Here is a 17,478-nt window from a genome sequence, read left to right on the forward strand (position 1 = left end):
TCTCGTGGTTACCGTCCTAACAGGTGTGTCTCTCCCACTGGCCCTCATTTGCCTGTTCGCTGATGGCTAATGATGTCAAATGCCTATTCACGCCCCAAGGTGCCATCCAAACACTGTTTTTAGCCAAGTGTCTGTTCAGCTCCTCTGCCCGCTTTTTATGAGGTTGCTTGTTTTCTTGTTCACGAGTGTTGAGAACTCTTTGTATATTCTGGATACAAGTCCTTTGTTAGTTCCATGTTTTGCTGCAGCCTCATTTTAAGACCAAGGCCCAGACCCCAAGGGTGTGTCTCCGTGTACCTCTAAGTCACAGTCATGTATTTTAAACCAAATCTGCCCCGGTGACCGTTCAGGGGTGGGGTCAGAGCCCTAAGGCCAGGGCTGGGTCATCTGGAGGAGCCAGCGGGGGGCCATCCTGAGCACATGGGCAGAGCCGCTGGGTTAGCCTGGTAAAGGAAGAGGAGAGAGTGCACTGGGAGAAGGAGAGACCATTCCAGACCAGCTCTGTCCGGCACAGGAGCCACTGGAGCCAGGCAGCTCCTGCGCTCCTGACATGTGGCTTGTGAGACAAAGGAACCACATTTTTAATTTTATTCAATTTTAATTTCAAAACTGATATCAATGGATGGACAACAAGGTCCTACTGCATAGCACAGGGAACTATAGTCAATGTTCTGGGATAAATCATAATGGAAAAGAATATCAAAAAGAACGTAGATATACGTATAACTGAGTCACTGCTGTACAGCAGAAACCAATGCAACATTGTAAATCAACTATACTTCAATTTAAGAAAAACAAAACTGATATCAGATTCAATTCTTGGGAAACTTTTAAGTATGTTTGGTCAACTCGTGTATATGCTAACCTACTTTTCCGACTGTTAGTTTTGTGAAATCTAAATACAGGTCAAATATTGCTGGTTAAAACGTAGCGTCCGAGTTGAGATGTGTTGTAAAACACACGCCAGATTTCAGAGACTTCGTGCAAACAGAATAACTTAAGCTATGTCACCAACAACTTTTATATTGATTCCACGTTGAAATGATGACATTTGGCACCTATCGGGTTAAACAAAATATATTCTTAAAATTCATTCCACCTGTTTCTTAATGAGACCAGGAGACAGGTTTAGGTTACCTACATGGCTTGTGTTTGTGGCCTGCATCCTGTCTGTAAGGTCGGATCTGCTCTAAGAGCGGGAACAGAAACCCAGCACGCTGGTAGCCCGCGTTCACAGCCTGGCACACACCTGCCCCAGCCCACGGCATCCAGTTCTTAGGAACGAGGCCACACCCCTGTCACGCGGAACAGGAGTGGCTCGGAGGGGCCAGGTGGAAGGACTTGGAGCGTTAACACACATGAAGCACACACACGCAGGCATGCACGCACGTGCACGCGCCTCTTTCCGACCCTCCCTGTTGGGTGGGCAGCCATCGCCTCAGAGCAGAGAACTTCATGCAAAACCTTGACCATTATGTTTTTTTAAAAATGTGGTTCTAGAAAGACTTGGGAAGAAAATAAGATCCTGAGAACATCTGGGTTCTCCCCGCTGCCAAACGAGATGGAGATCCCTCCAGTGGGGGGATGAGGAGAGGCCCAGGGGAAGCAAGCGGGTCGGATGCTACCAGGGGCTCTGAGAAGGGGTCCTGACCCTCAGGCAGTTGGGGCACAAGAATCCCCCAGAGGCCGGACACCTGAGGACACATGGAACCCGGGGAACTGGTAAGTGGAGGCACAGGCAGGGAGGCAGGGAGGACGAGGGCCCAGAGGTTAGCACGGGCCAGCGAGAAGAGTCTGACACAGAGGAAACACTCTCCGTGGAGGACTGGGCACCCGGAGGACGCCTAGAGCCGGGGGGGTCCGATGTGACAGTGTCCCTTCAGGGGACGCCAGTGCTGGGGGTGCTGATGGAAAACCAGGCGTACCCCAATGCCATAAGTCCCCATAACACCCTAGAATGTAGCTGCCACTCCAGGCCAAAGGAAGGGCAGAGGGCCACCCCCAAACTGTCTGAGTTCAAAGGATCACGTTTACCTGGAGTTGGCCAAGATGACTTTATCCGCCGTCGGTCAGAATAGGGGCCCGGCAGCCGTCGGGCTGAGTTACAGAAGCACACAGGCCTGGGTTTGCTTCGCCCGAGTCCGTGCAGTGAGAAACGCAGCCCCACTGCCTGAGTGACCACTTCCTTCTCACGCAGCCAGGAAGCTTCCAGATCTCGGCTGCGTGGCTAAAGACAGGAATGGCCGGACCCCTGGGGCTTGAAGCACACACCCCGAGCTAAGACCCTGCAAAGGGAACAGGGCCAGCTCCCGTGGAGCTGTGTCAGGAGGCTGACCTCGCTCCTCTGGGCTGGCTGAGCGTCCAGATAGGGCAGCCTGGGCCGGGGAGTGCTGGGCGGCTGATAAACGGCCTCGCACAACCAGCCTTCCCGGAACGGCCAAGGCCAAGGCTGGTGGGCGGGAGTAGTGGTCCGCGGCAGGGCTGCTGGATGAATGCCCATAGCTGGGGAGGGGGGGGCCCCCTCAGCCCACGGCGCTGGTCACACCTGTCTGGTCCTGGAGGGGGGACTCCGGGCGCTGGTGAGGACAAACGGCAGCCTGGAGAGCTCATTTGTGGCCCGCAGATGAGATCGCCCGCGCCCTCTGCGCCCTCGATTCTGGAGCCCCACGCTGGCTGTCCTGGTGTGGTGTGAGCGACACCTGGTGGTTGCAAGCGGGAACTGCAAGTCATGTTCTCCGGGACGCCAGGGACCACCCCCAGGCTGGACCCCACCCTCTGCGGGCAAAGGCGGGACCACCACCGAGCACTGCCTGAGGACTTCGCACAGAAGCAGCAAGGTAGAGCTACAGGGACCGCACCTCCCAGTCAGGAGGCGTTCATTCTCTCCCTCCCCCAACACTCCTGAGTGCCCCCTGCACGCAGGGCATTTGGGAGAGAGAGAGGTGCCAGGCTTCACGTCACAATGGGGGAGGCAGAGGGCAAGCATATAAGTCAGGAGACAATGTCATGCTGGGTTAAGCGCCATGAGAATTTACAATGTTCAAGAATAGAGTCCAGGCTTCCCTGGTGGCGCAGGGGTTAAGACTCCACCTGCCAAGGCAGGGGACACGGGTTCGAGCCCTGGTCTGGGGAGGGCAGGGGACACGGGTTCGAGCCCTGGTCTGGGAGGATCCCACGTGCCGCGGAGAAACTAAGCCCTTGCACCATAACTACTGAGCCCGTGGTCTAGAGCCCGCGAGCCACAACTACTGAGCCTGCACTTTAGAGCCCACGAGCCACAGCTACTGAAGCCTGCGCACCTACAGCCCGTGCTCCGCAACAAGAGAAGCCACCGCAATGAGAAGCACGTGCACCGCAACGAAGAGTAGCCCCCGCTCGCCAACTAGAGGAAGCCCGCACGCAGCAACGGAGACCCAACGCAGCCAAAAATAAATAGGTAAATTTATTTTAAAAAGAGAAAGAATAGAGTCCAGAATCTTTCTCAGGGCCTCCTGTGAGCCTCATCTCAGCTTCATCTCCCAACACGCATGCTGACACAGGCCGAGCCCCACCCTCATGGAGCGCCCTGCAAGTCACGATCTATGGCGCCGTCCAGGCCTCAGGGCCTTTGCACATGCTGTTCCCTCTAGCTGCAGAGCCCTTCCCACCTCATCCCTCGACAAATCCCACTTGCCCTTTACAGCTAAACACAAGGGTCACCTCTTCCATGAAGCCTACCCTGGTAGTCCACGGGCAGAATCAGCCCTCTTGCCCCCCACCATAGTATTCCTGCACCTTGTGTGGGCTCTTCCAGAAGGTAAGAGAGTGGGGTGACCATGAGCACCGGACTTGGAGCTGGGGACACCTCGTGTCCAGCCCGGAATGTCACTTCCTAATTTTGTCACCTTGGGCACCTTTCTTAGCCTCCGTTTCCTTGCCAGTGAAAAGTGGGATTTATAACAGCCCACATCTCCTAGTTATGAACGTTGAACGCTTTAATGTCAGTAGAGTGCTCAGCACATCTCCTGGCACCCAGAAAACACATTAGGTAGATGTTAGCTGCAGCTGGTATTGATCTTGCTATTGGTATTGGTATTGGTATTGATATTGTAATTGTGTCCTGAGGCCAGACAAGCAGCTGTTTGCTGTCCGGCTTCCCCGAGGGACTCTGAGAGTCTTATCGTGTGGTGTTTTGTCTCATGGAGGGGGCTTTTCCCGTTGCTTCTGAATTGTGGTCTGGGACTCCAAGCTGGCGGCAGAGGGTTATCAGGTAACCCCAGCCAGCAGCAAAGGGGGTAAGAGGGCTTCTCAGGGCTGAAGAGGTGGCCAAAATGCTGCCCTGCCCTCCCCCCACGCCCCCGAATCCTTCCACCCCCAGGCACATAAGCAGGGGACTGTGGAAGAGGCAGGCAGAGAGGACCCATCAGGAGTCCTAGGCCAGGGCCAAGGTGGGGGAGGGGGAGGGCTGGGGAGCGAGTTAAGCAAGAGTCTTGGGTTTTTCCCTCCCCCTCCTCCTCTTCACCCCGCCAACACCCACGGCCCAGCAGAGAGGGAGGAAGAGGAAGGAAAAGCAGGCGGTTCCCTCTCTCCCTCCTGGAGAGCAGGGCAAGGCCTGGCTGCTCTGTGGAAGGGGACAGGATGAGGGTGAACTTGGATTTGAGAAGGAAGTTTTAGATTCAACCAAACCGGCGATGTTATTGCTCAAAATTCCCCGGGAAATGACGGAGTCTGCCCGAGCCCTAGCGAAGGGACAGGAAGCAGAGGTGGGAAAGAACGAATCACGAGTGGGGAAAAAATCAAATTCTTTCCTTTGCGTTCCCTACAGGCCAACAGCTCAGCTCGTCTCCCGGTGCCTGGAGCAAGCTGGTGGCCGACCCAGCCTCACTGGAGGACGGGTCACTCCCTCCACCAGGGAGTTCCGTGCCCCAGACGTGCTCCCATGAGGGTCTCGGCCCTGGACGCCCCCTGCCCCCCAGAGCCCACGCTCTCAGCAGACTCAGAGCCCGTGCACAGAAATGCCCTGCTTGGTCTGATGCTCTGCTGTCCCCGTCTTGAAACTCTTAAGACCTTTGCGAACAAGGGACCCCACGTTTTCCTTTTGCACTGGACCCTGAAAATTATTCAGCTGGTCCTGGGATGGTTACTTTCTTCCCAAGGTCACAGCCAGCGAATGGAACCCACTCCTCAGGCCCCAGGGCTCCCGTGCAAACTGCTCCCTACGGCACCTTCTGGGGGTCTCTGAGCCCAAGCCGGCTCCCTCCTTCCTCCTTCCCCAGAAGGAAAGCTCTGAGCCCACCACCCACTTTGTCTCTCTTCTCTGAGAGCCTTGGTCTGCACAGACCACCGGAAGAGGGGCCCCAGCCAGCAGGAGCGGGTCACCATCGGACACAACTCTTGCCCATTTTGCGGGGGAGGCGTGGGGTGGGAGGCGCTATAGGTCCTCTAGGGCACGGAAACCTACAGGAAGTTACACAGAATTTCCAGAAGCTGCAATGGAATGAGAAGGCCAAGGGCAAAAAGGGAGACAGCCTGGGCTTCCCAGGTGGCGCAGTGGTTGAGAGCCCGCCTGCCGATGCAGGAGACACGGGTTCGTGCCCCGGTCCGGGAGGATCCAGCGTGCCGCGGAGCGGCTGGGCCCGTGAGCCATGGCCGCTGGGCCTGCGCGTCCGGAGCCTGTGCTCCGCGACGGGAGAGGCCACCGCAGCGGTGAGAGGCCCGCGTACCAAAAAAAAAAAAAAAAAAAAAACACGTTTAAAAAAAAAGGGAGACACTCCCACAATAGGAATCAAGTAAGTGCAAAGACTTAGCACTTCCCAGGCGCCAGACTCTGTGCTGAGTTTCCTACATTACTGGGGTCAGTGTGTTAGCCCGCTTAATCTTCACAAGCATGCCGGCTTGACTATTTCATCTCTATTTTACAGAATAGGAAATGAGGCACAGAGAGGTAAGTAACTGATCCAAGAGTCATCGTAGCTAGTGAGTGGCAGAGCCCCGGTGTCCCCAGGGTGTACTTTGTGCCCTGGGTGTTTTCCATTTGTTATCTCTAACTGTTGCAATAACTCCACAGTGGTGATTAATGCTAACCAAAGATTTTGGAGGTCTTCATGGTATGTGGTAAGATGGTACTTTCTGGCCCCTTTGTTGGGGTGAACTCAACTAGATCTGCATTAGTTTGGGGGTTCTCCAGAGAAATAGAACCAGCAGGAGATTATAGTCACATAATGTTACATATAATATATATTATATATGTACAATGATTATATGTGTCCAAAGATTTATCTTAAGAAGTTGGCTCACACAGGTGTGGAGCTGGCAAGTCCTAAATTTGTAGCGCAGCCCAGCAGGCTGGAAACTCAGGCAGGCGTTGATGCTGAGGGCTTGAGACAGAGTTTCTTCTTTGGGGAACCTCCGTGTTTGCTCGTAAGGCCTTTCAGCTGATTGGATGAGGCCCAGCCAGATTATAGAGGGTGATGTCCTTTACTTAAAGTCAACACACCTCCAGAACATTTTCACAGCAGCATCTAGATTAGTGTTTGATTAAATCACTGGGTACGATGGCCCAGCCAAATTGACACATAAAACTAACCATCACCAGTTCTGACCAGTAAGCCCTGTGCAGAACTTGCTTGTCACTTGCAGGTTGTGCATTTACTTGTCCGTGCGAAGACCTCCAAAGCTCCTTCCTTTGCTCTGCTCAGTGACCAGCAATGTTCAAGATGGGGGCTGCCAGGTCAGCCTGGGTCCTGGACTGAGGTGACGTGAAAGAGGTTTCCCATACAACCTTGATGTGATTGAAGGGGGAGCCAGAAACAAAACTCTCGGATTTGGGAGAATTTTGTGAAGCTAAACCAGGTCTAAATAAATTGGGTCCCTCTGCTTCAACTTGCATTCGTGCAACCCTCGTGAACTGGCTTGCTGTTTCTTGAGGCCTCCCCACATCCTAGCCTCCCGTCATAGGTGGTGTTATGCAAGGCTCCACGGTTGCTACCAAGGATGAAATAATACACACCAACCTGTGACGTCTGAACCTTGGTCAGCGCCAAAATGGAAAGTCACCCAGCTGTCTAGCCTGCTGACCTGGTTCCTAAAATTGCTGACTGTTCCCATAACTGTTCTCCTTCTGGGGTCTGGAGGACAAATAAGTAGATCCTAGGTTCAAACGGGGAAGTGCCTCGGCACATGAGACCTGGGTCCCACAACTAACTCTTCCTTTAAAACATGTTGACTTTGGCTGAGATAATCATCCAGGAAGACAACTAATTCTCTCTTCCAAACCATGGCTGGCAGCACCCTGGAGAATCCCCTTGTCCACTTCCAAGAGAAGTGACGAGGCCTATCCTAAAGAGAGGGCCCTCTGTGATGCTCTCAAGACCCTTGAAGACTATGCCTGCCTGCCATCCATCCATCTACTCACCCATCCGTCCATCCATCCATCCGACCATCCACTCATCCAGCCATCCAACCAGCCATCAACTCTCCTCCCATCTTTCCTTCCTCCCTCCCGTCCTTCCTTCCTTCCTTCCACTCATCTACCCAACAAACAGTGATTTGCGTTTCTATTATGGGCAAGCGCAGGGCCTCCAGCTCTACAGTGATAGACACAGACCCTGCCTCGTGGACGTAGTTGCGGAGACAGACATTCAACATATAATTGCAGAAATAATTTTAAATGTGATAACTGCTAGGGAATGAAAAGTGTGGGACACTAGGAGGAAAGATAATGGGAACTGGGCCTGGTTTGGTGGGTGTGGTGGAGAAATCTCGGGTCAGAAAAGGCCTCCTGAGAAAGTACTGTTTGAGCTCAGCTCTAAAGGAGGAAAGCCTGGGAGAGAACTGAGGGTGGAAAGAAATACCAGGAGCCAAGGCCCTGAGGCAAGAGCAGTCTTTCCCAGAATGCGAGCCAGCGTTGCCAGACTCTTCAGAGTGGATGGGCCTGTGGGGAGGCAGGAGGAGGAAGCAGTAGAGACCCGCTTCTTAGTCCCGTGGCGGGGCTGTGCTGGGGGAGAACCGTGTTGCTGTAAAGGGAGCATGGGGCTCCAGGTGAGGCCAAAAGACTGGCATTCAAATGCTGGTTTTGCCACTTCCTCAGCGCATGATTTGGGGCAAGAGACTTTACATTGCTAAGTGTCAGTTTTATTGTATATAATATGGAGATAGTAATCGTAACAATGATTAACATCTAGTGAGATCTTACTCGGTGCCAGTCATTCTTCTTAGGACTTTACCTATGTTATTCAATCAACAATGATTTCAACCCTGTACTATTGTAGTACCATTATTACTCCCACTTTACAGATTAGGAAAAGTGATGCACAGTGAGATTGAGAAATCTTCTCAAGGTCACACAGCTAGTAGAGCATGGAGATTCGAATGCAGACCCACGGGCCCCACTGTCCATGCTCTCAACTATTAGACTACATTGCCACGTGCAAGTTGTATCAGTAAGGATATGTTAGGTTATGAGGCAGTAACAAACAACCCCAGAAACTTTTTTTACTATGATGCAGTAACAAACAAATTGAACACACTGGGCCGAGTTCATTTAGAAGGTATAGTTTTCATTTCTGTAACTTTGGAGTTTTTAGAAGATGTATTTATGTTAGTGATATCAAATTTCATTGCACCATGATCAGAGCATGTGGTCTATATGACACCAAACTTTTAAAATGTGCTGAAACTTGTTTCATGGCCAATTATGTGCTCAATTTTTGAAAATTTTCCTTGTATTTGAGTATAACATTCTCCAATTACCAGGTGGATGGATAGATAGATAGATAGAGAGATAAAGAGACATATATAGAGCTATATGTATATATACTTTTTTTTAGGTCAAACTTGTTCATTGTTGCTTCAGTGATCTAATGGTACATAAAAAGCCACTCCACAACTTAGAGGATTAACACATTTTCTTTGGTTGTGATTCTGCAAACTGGGCAGGGCTCAGATGGGCAGTTCTACTCCTCCTTCCAGTGGCCGTATTCAGTTGCAGATTGACTGAGGGCTTGGCTCAGCTGGGACACTGGGGTGGCAGGGGGTCTTTCCAAGTGGTCTCATGGCCTTTACCTTTTCCCGTGGTCTCTCCAGCAGAGTAGCTGGACTTCTTAAATGTCAGCTCAAGACTCCAAAAGCACAAAAACAGAAGCCATCAGGCTTTCTTAAGGCTTAAGCCTGGAACTGGTGGAATGTCACCTCTGCCACATTCTACTGATATTTGTCAAAATGAGCCCCAGGTCCGATCCAGATTCAAGTGGAAGAAGAACCAGAAGACGTGGTTCATTTAGGTTTAGTGGTTTAGTGATTCATAACGCACTAGACTACTACAATTGTATTTTTCAACTACTTCAACTATTAATTACTAAAAGAGGCATATTTAGCCCACACCCACATCCCAGCAATGATGGTGGATTCCTCAGTTTCTCCTTGAGATTTGGTCAATTTTTTCCCTTACTTATTGGAGGCTATGTTATGAAGGGCATACAAATTTAGAATTGTTATCGGTACATCTTACCGGTGAATTAAACCTTTTATTGTACAAAGTGACTCTTTATCACTAGTAATGCTTTTGGACTTAAAATCTATTTTGTTTCCTATGTATGTAAATATGTCAGACTTCTTTTGTTGGTATTTGCCTGGTAAATCTCTCCATTCTTTTACTTTGCTCTTTTCTGGGTCGTTAGGTATGTCCTTTAAAAGCATGTGGCTGGACCTTGTTTTTATTTTATCCAGTCTGACGATATTGTCTTTTAACTATTTTAGTCTATGTACGTTTATTCTGATGAGTCATATATTTGGATTTATTTCCACTTTCTTATTTTTCCCTATTTGTCCTGTGTTTATTCTTATGTTACTTTTTTCTTCATTTTTCACATTATTTTGTATTGATTGATTTTTGTTTTCCCATTCCATTTTTCCCCTCCGCTAGTGTGGAATTTATACACTCTATTTCTCTACTTGTTGTGTTTACCCTAAAAATTTTAACATGACTATTTAACTTGACAAAGTTTAACATTAATCAAAATATTTATTCTCCTCTCAAACGGTTCAAAGACCTTAGAACACTTTAATTATGACTGTCCCCTCCCTACATATACACCTTTAGTGTCCAGTATTTTAGTTCTGTTTTTTTCTTCACTGTGCAAGTTAGAATTATTACTGTTGTTTAATACATTCTCTAATGAGGATTACCTATGTGTTCACAAAACAGCCAGCATTCCCTTTTGTGTGACGCACCTTCCTTTGGCGATTATTTTTCCTTCTTCCTGAAGCACATCGCATTAGATCACCAGGGCTACCATAATAAAGTACCACAGACTAGGGGGCTTAACAACAGAAATTTATTTTCTCAAAATTCTGGAAGCTAGAAGTCTGAAATCAAGGTGTTGGCAGGGTTGGTTTCTTCTGAGGCCTTTCTCCTTGGCTTGTAAATGGCCGTCTTCTCCCTGTGTCTTCACATGGTCTGCCTCCGTACATTTCCTTTTCTTATAAGCACATCCGCCGTATTGGGCCAAGGTCCACCCAGTGACCTCACTGTAACTCAATCACTCTTTAAGACGCTATCTCCAAATACAGCCACTTGCTGGGGTACCGGGGGTTAGGACTTCAACATATGTATTTTGGGAAGGAGACACAATTCAGCCCATAACATACATTATTAGTATTAAATAATCGTCTATTTTTATTTGTTTGAAGTGCTCTCATTGTCTCCACTTTCTTGAAAGATATTTTACTGGGTTTACAATTCTAGGTTAATGGTTATTTTTCTCTCAATTTTTTTTTTTTTTTTTTTTTTTTTTTGGCTGTGCCGCAAGGCATGAGGGATCTTACTTCCCCGATCAGGGATTGAACCCATGCCCCCTGCAGTGGAAGCATGGAGTCTTAACTACTGGACCACCAGGGAAGCCTCTCAATGTTTTTAAGATATTATTTGCCACCTGGCTTCTACTTTTGTCGATGAGATATCAACTCTCCGTTTATGCTGTTCCTTTGAAGATTACATGAGTCAGTACGGGCAAAGTGCTTAGAATGGTGTCTGGCGCCTAGTAACTATTATATAAATAGTAGCCATTGGGGATTCCCTGAATTCCCTGGTGGTCCAGTGACTAAAACTCGGCGCTTTCACTGCTAAGGGCTCAGTTTCAATCCCTGGTCAGGGAACTAAGATCCTGCAAAGCAGAGCAGAGCAGACCAAAAAAACCCACACAAATAGCTATTATTATTTTCTCTCTGGATGCTTTTAAGATCTCCTCTTTGTCTTTGATGTCCTTGAATTTCATGATGGTATATCTTGGCCTGGATTTTTTTATCAAGCTAAGCATTTCATGTCATTTGTCAATTTAAAACTCTCAGCCATTATCACTTCAAATATTTCTTCTTCCTCATTCTCTCTGTCCCCATCTGGGACTCTGGTTAGATATATGTTCGATATTCTTCCTCTGTCTTTCCTGTTTCTTTCTTATCCTCCATATCTTTATCTGTGTTGGATTCAAGGTTATTTTTCCAGATCTATATTCCAGTTTATTCTCTTCATCTGTGTCTTAATCTGCAACTTACCTACTAAGTACCTATTTCAGTTATTATATTTTTTATTTTTAGATGTATTATTTGGTTCTTTTTCACATCTGCCCAGACATTTTTAATATTCTCTTATATTTATACTTTCAATACCCTCTTTTTCTTCTTTAGAGATATTAAATATATTTATTCTATGACCTGTGTTTGATAGTTCCAGCGTCTCAAATCCTTGTGAGTGCAATTCTGCTGAATGTAGTTTGGGCGGACTTTTACTCATGATGCTTTATTTTCTTGTGTGTTTAGTGATTTATTTTTATTTTTTAAATATTTATTTATTTTTATTTATTTGGTGGTGCCAGGTCTTAGTTGCAGGAGGCAGGCTCCTTAGTTGCAGCACATGGGCTCCTTATTTGCAGCTCACAAGCTCCCTAGTTGTGGCGTGCGATATCCTAGTTGTGGCATGCTTGTGGGATCCAGCTCCCTGACCAGGGAACGGACCCGGGCGCCTGCACTGGGAGCTCAGTGTTCCATCCACTGCGCCACCAGGGAAGTCCCAGTGATTTTTTTTTTTTTAATGTAAACTTACTCTCCTTGGTATTCAGTCTCTTGATAAGTGATTGATATCCATACAGCTGATTTTACTAGTTTACCCTTTCACTGAATGTATAGCCCTTTGTTGTCCTGGGTTTATGCAGTCGTCTCCTATCAGACTCACTACCTTCAATGATCTCTAGGTTTTATCTCCTGTCCCTCACCTGCAGCCAGGAAAATAGAAGGTCAGGTTTACAAGGGTTCAGCAGATGTCCTCAGGGCAGCTGGAGATCACCACTAACCAGTTTAACTCTGAATTTCTGCTTCTACTTTGATTTTGCCCTCTGAGACTTCCTTACTCAGCTTGGTGACTCTTTTTAAAAGTTTTAATAGTTTATACAGCATTTTTAATTGTTGCTGGAGGAGGGCTGTAGTATTTTGGTCTACCACACTGCCAGAAAAGGAAGTCTATTTATTATTTCTCTCCTCCATCTCTTCGCCCGCTGCTGGAACTCTTACCATTCACATGTAACTCTCCAATCCTTCCTCTCAAGATTTCCATCTCTTTATACTTTTCCTCTGCGTTTTGAGATATTTCCTTCACTTTATCTTCCATTCTCTCATTTTGTTCTCAACCCTTCTCAATGGTTACCGTTCTATCTTCTATGGGAAAAAAAATCATTTGTTGTTGTTGCATAATGTCTTTTTATGCCACAAACAATTCTCCTAAGGTGGAGTGATGATGGTGACAGTGATAGTGATGACAGTGGTGATGGTGATGAGGGTGATGACAATGGAGATGATGGTGGTGGTGGTGATGGTGATGATGGTGATGGCAATGGAGATGATGGTGGTGGTGGTGGTGGTGATGATGGTGATGGCAATGGAGATGATGGTGGTGGTGGTGGTGATGATGGTGATGGCAATGGAGATGGTGGTGGTGGTGGTGATGATGGTGATGGCAATGGAGATGACGGTGGTGGTGGTGGTGGTGATGATGGTGATGGCAATGGAGATGACGGTGGTGGTGGTGGTGGTGATGATGGTGATGGCAATGGAGATGACGGTGGTGGTGGTGGTGGTGATGATGGTGATGGCAATGGAGATGACGGTGGTGGTGGTGGTGGTGATGATGGTGATGGCAATGGAGATGACGGTGGTGGTGGTGGTGGTGATGATGGTGATGGCAATGGAGATGACGGTGGTGGTGGTGGTGGTGATGATGGTGATGGCAATGGAGATGACGGTGGTGGTGGTGGTGGTGATGATGGTGATGGCAATGGAGATGACGGTGGTGGTGGTGGTGGTGATGATGGTGATGGCAATGGAGATGACGGTGGTGGTGGTGGTGGTGATGATGGTGATGGCAATGGAGATGACGGTGGTGGTGGTGGTGGTGATGATGGTGATGGCAATGGAGATGACGGTGGTGGTGGTGGTGGTGATGATGGTGATGGCAATGGAGATGACGGTGGTGGTGGTGGTGGTGATGATGGTGATGGCAATGGAGATGACGGTGGTGGTGGTGGTGGTGATGATGGTGATGGCAATGGAGATGACGGTGGTGGTGGTGGTGGTGATGATGGTGATGGCAATGGAGATGACGGTGGTGGTGGTGGTGGTGATGATGGTGATGGCAATGGAGATGACGGTGGTGGTGGTGGTGGTGATGATGGTGATGGCAATGGAGATGACGGTGGTGGTGGTGGTGGTGATGATGGTGATGGCAATGGAGATGACGGTGGTGGTGGTGGTGGTGATGATGGTGATGGCAATGGAGATGACGGTGGTGGTGGTGGTGGTGATGATGGTGATGGCAATGGAGATGGTGGTGGTGGTGGTGGTGGTGATGATGGTGATGGCAATGGAGATGGTGGTGGTGGTGGTGATGATGGTGATGGCAATGGAGATGACGGTGGTGGTGGTGGTGGTGATGATGGTGATGGCAATGGAGATGATGGTGGTGGTGGTGGTGATGGTGATGATGGTGATATAGCAATGGTGATGGTGATGATGGTGATAGCAATGGTGATGGTGATGTAAATTTTCATTTATTTACCACTCGTTGAGATGTTCTTTTTTGTCTTCTTCTCTCTGGCACCTGGGTCCCCTTAGGCCTATTTAAATTTTCTTTTTCTTGCTCAGAGCTCTTTGGCCTTCAGTGAAAGCTTTTAGGGTCTCTTTTGCAGTGATGAAAGCCGAGGTAACAAGCCAGCTGTTGCTACCCTGACAGGCACTGAGAAGAAGCTCCCAGTTGTCAGTAGCTGCAGTGTGTTGACAAACTCCCAGGCCCCTCGCCCATGCGGCTCTCCCACATCCTCCCCAGGCCAGAGTAGCCCTACAAGCTCGCAGGAGACTACAATGGGCCCCAAGGGGACCCTCTTCCTTTTAGGAACCCTAGAATCTTGGGCCTTATCCTAGGCTTCTGAGTTCTGATCCCCTCACTCCCACCTAGCTGGAGGGTGAAAGAGTCGGTGCCTGTTCCCTTTTTTAGAGATTCAGGAAGAGCTCTCTGTTCCACATATATGCTCCAGACCCTGTCATGGGACACTCCCTTCTGGCTGCCCCTTAGCTCAGGAGGTGGTGTTGAATACAAGCTGGGAGGAACTTTCGGGCCACCCTTCCCACCCCCTCTGCCAATTTTTAAACACACAGTGGCCATCTGTTTACAAATTTTGGTCTTGCTTATTCTTTTTAGAAACCGTATGTTATTGCATTTATATGGCTGTGCGTTAATTTATTTAACCTGAGCTTTTCCCAGATTTTGATTTTTAATATCATACAATATACAGTCCTTATGAATCTTCATCATCACGCCATTATTATTATTATTCTAAATTTGCAGTACCTGATTCCCAAAGCTCCATGATGATGATAATAAAAATGTTAGAAATTACTGAATGCCCATGATGTGCTAGGCCGTTATATGTGTTAACTTATTTAACACTTATTTCACAGCCCTATTTTTATCCTGATTTTACAGATAAGGAAATTAAGTCTCAGAGAGGTTAAGTGACTCATTCAAGGTCACACAGCTAATAGGGGATGGAGGCAAGCGTCAAAGTTCTCATGCCTTCACTATTTCCATACCCTGCATGGAGAATACACTGGGTCAGATTTCCAGTCCAGTTTCTGCAATTTAATAACCATACTTCCCCTGAGAAGTGACATTAGCTTCTTGGGACCTAGATTCTTCTATCACAGTAATCTCTGCCTTACCTCCCTCCCAGCAGTGTGGAAGAGGTCAAAGAGATCATGTACGTGGAAGCACTTTAAAAACTATAACGTGCCATACAAATAATTGAGATTATTTCTGAGTACACATTTAAGCTTCTTGATTTCAAGCACTGTAGCCCTTTGAAAGAGATGTCCAGAGATCTAGTCAAATCTCCGAATTGGATACTATATAATGATTGCAGAAACAAGGCATAGCTGTTTTTAAAGATACAAAGTTATTTGTAAATGTTGTCTGGAGCAGTTGCTCCAAGTGTTTTCTGAATCACCTTTTCTTAATTTCTTTTAACTGAATGACAGACTAACTCTAGTCCACTGCTGAATTCCACATTCCTCTCTTTATTTGTTCAAAATTCCTTTTTGTGTGTGTGTAAGAAACATTGCTTTCTTAGGCCTCTCCACTTCCTCTGCACTTCTGTCATACAAGCCGCTCCGCGGCATGTGGGATCTTCCCGGACCGGGGCACGAACTCGTGTCCCCTGCATCGGCAGGCGGACTCTCAACCACTGCGCCACCAGGGAAGCCCCAAAATGTGAACATTTCTTGATGCAAAGCCTGCATCTTCTTCATCTTCAGATTCTTCTCCAGAAGTCCCCAGTGCCTGGTGTTTTCATGATTATGCAAAAATTATTTGTAGAACTGAATGGCATCACCTTCATGAATTCTTTTTTCCACTGTGCATACCCCTCTTTAGTTAGAGGCAGAGCGGGTTCTTGCCGGCCTTTGTGTGGGACGGCATGTCAGTCATTTGTAGACTGGTCTTTATTTTATCCACCTGGTGAGAGGGAGGGTTTGGACAGGATGATCTTTAGGACCTGTTTAATTAAACAAGGAGGTGTCCCTAATGCCCTGGCAGCCTACAGGAGCTGACCAAAATTTAAGCCTGTGAATGCCTCAAGGTTACGAAACCAAAAGACAACGCAGATAAGCTTGTTGATTTCAAGCACCTTAGCCTCTTAACAAATGTGAAAGATGTGTTCAGAGACCTTGTCAAATCCCCAAATTGGATACCGTAAGCTAAAGACAACAAATCACAAACAGCTAACTAGCCTTTAAGCCGTAGCCAATCAAATAATTTCCTATCTCTGCTTTGCACCTTCTCTAAGTTTCCCCCGGCTCCCTGCTGCAAAGTGCTCCCAACTGGGTTGACACCACCCTATTAGAATTGATTTTTGCTCAAATAAACTCTTAAACTTTTAAAATATGTCTTAGTTTATCTTTTAACAGATCGTGGCTCCCAAAGCCCACCAGTCTCCTGGAGATTAAGAGATACCTGAGCTCCTTCCTGGAGGTTCTGACTCCCAATAGATCTGGGATAGGTAAGAATTAGTAATAAGATCAGCTAACACTTATCGGGAACTTGCTTGGGTCTAGGCATGGTGCTAAGTGTTTTACAAGTTCATGTTCTCACTTTACATCTTCACAACCATATGGGGTAGTTGCTATTATGGCCCCTATTTTCTAGAGGAAGAAATTTAAGCTAAAAGTGGGGGGGAGGTGGGGGTAGCTGCCTAGAAGTTTATGTAACTAGTAACGGGTCGAGAGGAGATTCCATCTCAGATCCGTGCTACAGGAGCCTTTGGCGGGGTGGGTTTTGGGGGGGAGGGGCTCCTGGTGATTTTGATGATCAGCCAGCTGTGAGAAAAGCCGCCCAGAGGCCCACGCCACTCTTAAAGGATGCATCTGTTTGCAATGTTTGGCCCATCCCCCTCCAGTGTTTCTGGAAAGAACAGCTTTCTCTCTAAACCTAAGACGAGCAGCTGGACCTCTTATCGACATTTCCCAGCTTTCGGGCAACGCCGAGTCCACTCCGCGAGCCTCTGGGTCTCACAGGTAACCCCAATCTGGGAACCCAGAGAGACTCTTTCTGTACACCTGGCACTTCTGGTCCCGCCCCGTTTCGCGACACCCCCAATCCTAAGCCCGTTCTTCGCGATTGACGTGACCCCAGAACAGTTATAATTGGTCATGACGGACTGCCGCTCCGCCTCCTCGAAGACTCCGCCTCCCTTTCATTCTGCAAGAAAGAACCTCGGCCCGGGCGCCCAATGAGAAGCGCCCCCACCCCAAAGGTCCCGCCTCTTTCGGCGCCGGCCCCGCCCCCAGGGCCGGAGAGATGCCCGCCTTTCGGCGTAGCATGGCCCAATCGGAGGGCGCGACCGTCCGGACGGACGGCAGCCGGCCCAATCCCCGGGCCTCGGGCCGCGTCGCCCCGCCCCTCCG

The sequence above is a fragment of the Physeter macrocephalus genome, chromosome 14, assembly GCF_002837175.3.
Source record: "Physeter macrocephalus isolate SW-GA chromosome 14, ASM283717v5, whole genome shotgun sequence".
Taxonomy (NCBI): Eukaryota; Metazoa; Chordata; class Mammalia; order Artiodactyla; family Physeteridae; genus Physeter; species Physeter macrocephalus.